The 4,985-nt window shown below is 43.5% G+C and overlaps 1 non-coding gene across 1 annotated transcript; it reads left to right on the top strand.

Annotated features, from left to right (window-relative positions):
• Nucleotides 1–4,581: 4,581 nt before the first annotated feature.
• On the top strand, nucleotides 4,582–4,688 carry LOC145556961 (small nucleolar RNA R71). The gene has a single exon (XR_014092050.1). It is a non-coding gene; the product is annotated as a small nucleolar RNA R71 (small nucleolar RNA).
• The last annotated feature ends 297 nt before the right edge of the window (nucleotides 4,689–4,985 follow it).

Here is a 4,985-nt window from a genome sequence, read left to right as displayed (position 1 = left end):
ATTGACGCATGTAAAGGTTTCAAGGCAACCAAACATCAAATAAAAGAAAAGAGAAAAAGAAATATACCAAATCAAAATCTCCCCCAAGCAAGAATCAGACAATGTCCTCATTGGCTCGGGAACTAGCCCAACATAGCTAGTCCTGTTCATCCTCATCCATCGAGTCAAAACCCGCACCTCCACTGCCACCTGCACCACCTGCACCAGAAGAGCTACCACCAAAATAATCAGCGTGAAAACTCCCCCCCGCCGGTCCCCCAAAAGGAATGTCTTGGCCGTACCCGAAGACAGAGGAATAGTAAGTGCAAATACCATGGGCAGTGGGATCCCTATCGTATCCCTGGGGTGAAGGCTGAAACCAGTCAGGGTGAATAGCGTCGTCGGGAATGTTGCCCCGACGAGCATAATCATCGTACATAGGGTAGAGAGCTCTACCCTGGTTCCTCTCTAGGTACCCTAACCTATGGTAAATGGAGCCTACCATCCTCCTAAGGTCAGTATGGGAATGCTCGATATGTCCTAAGGCCTGACCTATACTCTGAAGATCCCAAACTGGGTCAAAGTTAACATGAGGGACGGAGTGGGACATACGAGGTGGAGAGAAAGCCACCTCGGGCTGAGGCTGGGGTGGTGGAACTGGTGGTGGTGGTGCCTGACCCCTAGCGTTGGCAACTTAAACATTATAAGTGTAAGAAGGTTGCCCTGGGAGAAAGGCGGTCAAGTCAGGACTGGGTAGGGGAAAAATGGGCAATTGTTGCTCGCTCCCAGTCCGAATACACCAAAAGGGTGTCTGCTCGCTATCCGGTCTAACCCACCCCACATCCTCAAAATACCTAGCAGTCATATAGGTATCTGGTCCACAGTTGGTCAGCTGGTGGGGTCCGTCTACTACAAAACCGGCCTTTTTCACTGTTATTCGAGTGATAAGGCCCCCTAAACGGATAGAGGTCTTGGAAGTGGTGATGGCCGTGGCATGCCTACTCAAATGGTGAACTATAAACCTACCTATGTTCAATTTCCCATACCCATATACATAGTGTCCTATGACAGCTAGTTTGTTAGATTGAGTATTATAGGGCTCGACCCTACCTAAAAAACACAAACCCGCAAATCTTTGCCAAATTTTTGGGACAGGGTGGTGAATAGGTTTGGTACTAGCATGTTGGGGGTTAGGGGTAGGCAAACCAGTCAAAGCATAATATATGTCACCCATTTTATAGTCCGCATGCCATTGGTGAGATAATTCAGAATTTAATTCAAAAATTTTACAAAATTCTACAAAAGTTAAACTAATATTTCTATTGTTTATCCTGATAAATAAATTTGGCCCATTTCTACTACTAACAACATGGAAAGTGGACAGGAATTCACAAGTAAGTTCTCGATATGTAGGATAGTGCATATCAACAAATTTTCTCATGCCAATGTCATTAAAAAATCGTTTTACAAAATCATACAAACCGAATGATTCTAGGGTAGGGCGGTGTAACCACCGAGAAGGAATTACCTCACGACCGATTAAGTGCTCTAGCCGCTCCTTTTGCTCTCGGCTCGCAATCTAGATCGTCGGCCAATACGGAAGTTGCAAGTCTGGGTCTTATTCCTCCCTCGAACTGGAGCTCCTCCCAAAAATAGACCTAGCCCTCTTTGAAGCCATGTTAGGAAATGGGTTTGAAAATTTATTGAATTAAATCTGAAAAATTTTTGTATGAAAGTGTAGAGGATGAAGAGAGGATCACAAATATGTAAAGAGTTTTGAATTTGGGTAAGAAATGGAGAAGAAATCTTAGAGAGAAGGTAGAGAGAATTTGAGTTTTAGAGAGAGAAAGTAATAGAGGAAAGAAGAAATGGAGGAAGAAAGAAGAAATGAAAGAAGAAGAAGGGGGCGGACACGCTCGTGCCCGATCGGGCGGTGGGTCGCCCGGTTAGGCGATCTGGGGTATTTTTGTATGCGGGTTCTCACGCCCAGTCGGGCGACCTTCGCCCGGTCGGGCGATCTAATTTACCCAAAATTCGTATCCTTTCGCGCCCGGTCGGGCGATCTGGAGATCCTTTTTTTTTCAACTCTCGCGCCCGATCGGGCGCCTTTCGGTCCAGGCTTGCCCGATCGGGCAAACAATTTAGTCCGTATACGACGAATTTCGCGCCCGGTCGGGCGAAATTACTTATTTTTATACCCTTGCTCTTGCGCCCGGTCGGGCGAGCTTTGCCCGATCGGGCTCGAGGCTAAATCGACAAATTGCTATTTTCTTCTTTTCTCCAAAATTTGGCTAACTCTTTTCCTTCAAACCTGTACAAACACTCATAAAACTCGTTAAATTCCCTCATCTCTCCTCTCATAAGAAAAAAAAAAGAAAAACTAGTCTAAAAAGCATTAAAAATACGGGTTGCCTCCCGCAAAGCGCTGATTTATCTAGGTCCCGCACGACCTTCTTACCAAGTACAATATCTAGGACCCTTTCCCTAACGCTTGATCGGGTGGTTTCTCACCCGGTCTAGCGGTGTTGAGGCTGCGATGCGGCTTCCTGACATACCCCGTGGGACGCCAAATCACCTTATTTGGTGGATCATCCTTGACTTGGACTGGGGGATCTTCAATGCTACGCACTAAAAATCCTACTTCGATCGAAGGTTGCTTCAAATTGTCATTGCGTGCAACACTTGCAACTCGATCTAGCAGAACACTTACGGTAGGCTCGATTCGCACAACTTGCTCGATCGGTTCCACCTGTTCATCCTCCAAACCAAGACCAACAGTGTAAAGCGCTCTTTCTATTGCATCGACTTCCTCCTGCCATTTGTCTATTTCATCTGAAAGGGATGCAACACAAGATACCGCCTCCAAGGGATATTTTTCAAGAGCTTGGGGCTTGTTAGAATAATTTTCAACCACATTAACACTAAAACATTTCTCCTTAGTCATGGAGCTTTTAGGGGCATTATTTAGATTAAAAACAACTTTATCATCCCCTACTGATAATATTAACTTACCACTTCGTACATCTATGACTGCTCCTGCAGTGTTAAGGAATGGTCTACCCAAAATAATTGGGGTTTGCATATCCTCAGCCATATCAAGAACAACAAAATCTACAGGTATATAAAATTTACCTACTCTAACGGGAACATCCTCTAAAACACCTAAAGGGTATTTGAAAGAACGGTCGGCCATTTGTAGAGTTATATTGGTAGCTTTTAGTTTACCCATATTCAAATTAGAACACACAGATAATGGCATGACGCTAACACTTGCACCCAAATCACATAATGCATTATCAATCAAGAGATTGCCAATATGACAAGGGATAGAAAAACTACCCAAATCTTTTAATTTAGGTGGAGACTTATTTTGAAGTACGGCGCTACTCTCTGTAGTGAAAGCTACCGTCTCTACCTCACTAATAGACCTTTTTCTCGTCAATATTTCTTTCATAAATTTTGCATACGAGGGGATTTGTGTGATCAATTCAGTAAAGGGAACTGTTACCTTCAAATCTTTTACCACCTCCAGGAACTTACCAAACTGCTTATCCAATTGTCTTCAATTGACGATTGGGGAATGGAAGTTTGATAATTGGCTTTGGAGCATTATTACTCTTGTCTGGAGTAGCCACCTTCTCTAGAGTCGTACCCTGCAATGTAGAATTAGGTATGTTAGTCTTATCCTTAAGCCTTGCAGGGCTATCAACTACATTGTTTGGTTTAACGGAATCAAGATTAGCATTATTTAATAAAACAGGTTCATCAACTCCGGGCATAGAGGGCCCTTCATAGTTTGAACCACTCCTTAGAGTAATTGCAAATGCTTGATCTGTAGGCCTAGTCGGCTGTGCCGGCAAAGCTCCCTATTGGCGGGCTTGTAGAGTAGCGAAGAGTTGCGCAATTTGATTATCTACGATTTTATTATGCGCTAGAATTTGATCAATTGTCGCATCTCTGCTCTCCATGTGGTTTTGCATATTAACCAACATTGCTCTAATTTCCACCAGAGAAGGGTCAGAAGATGAGGAGGGTTGATGTGGTTGGTTCTTCTGGCTAGCATTGGGATGATAATATTTCTGCTGTTGTTTCTGTGGCGCCTGTGGTTCTTGTGGTGGTGGATTTTGAACATTAGTGCTCCGGTAGGAAAGGTACGGGTGATTCCGATACCCAGGATTGTAGGTGTTGGAGTGTGGGTTATTCTGCCTATAAGCTTGAAAGGCATTAAATTGCTCCACGGAACTCCTGCAATCTTGCTCCCAATGACCTACAATACCACAACTTTCACAGAAAGCCTCATTAGAATTATTATTAATCGCAGAAACATTAGTTACCTTAGCAGCGCTCAGATTATCTAGTTTTTGGCAAATAGAGGTTTGTTGAGCTTGCAAAAAGGATACAGAGTCGACACTATGCTTCCCCTTGTTAGCAAATCCTCTAGGGTTCCCATATTGGGAATTGTGTATCGCCATGTCTTCAATAACCTGACCTGCATCTTCAACATCAAGATTCATAAACCTCCCACTTGCAGCAGAGTCTAAAATTATTCGTGAAGAATTTCCAAGGCCATTATAAAAGGCTTGGATTAACTGCCATTGTGCTAAATTATGGTTGGGGCAATCTCTTTGTAAATCCTTGAACCTCTCCCAAGCCTCATATAAAGATTCATCGGCTTCTTGGGCAAAGTTCTAAATCGCACTCCGTAGTACGGCTATTCTCTCTATAGGATAATACTTGTTATAGAAATTCAAAACAAGAGTTTCCCAGTCAGTTATACCAAGTGTAGTCCTATTTAAACCGTTAAACCACAATTTGGTTTCAGACAGGCACATGAGTCTCTGCCTGATGTGTTTGAGCCGGTAAGCTTTTTGACACGTTATTCATCTTTTTTATACCGCTTGTTACTGATCTTTCTTTGCTTTGTTCTCAGCCTACACACTCGGACATTATGGGATTCATGAAGCTGGTTGACGCTTTGAAGTACTGCATCATCAAGTTTCGACGTG

This window comes from Chenopodium album, chromosome 8 (assembly GCF_948465745.1).
Source record: "Chenopodium album chromosome 8, dcCheAlbu1.1, whole genome shotgun sequence".
Taxonomy (NCBI): Eukaryota; Viridiplantae; Streptophyta; class Magnoliopsida; order Caryophyllales; family Amaranthaceae; genus Chenopodium; species Chenopodium album.
This window is presented reverse-complemented; position numbering and strand designations above follow the sequence as displayed.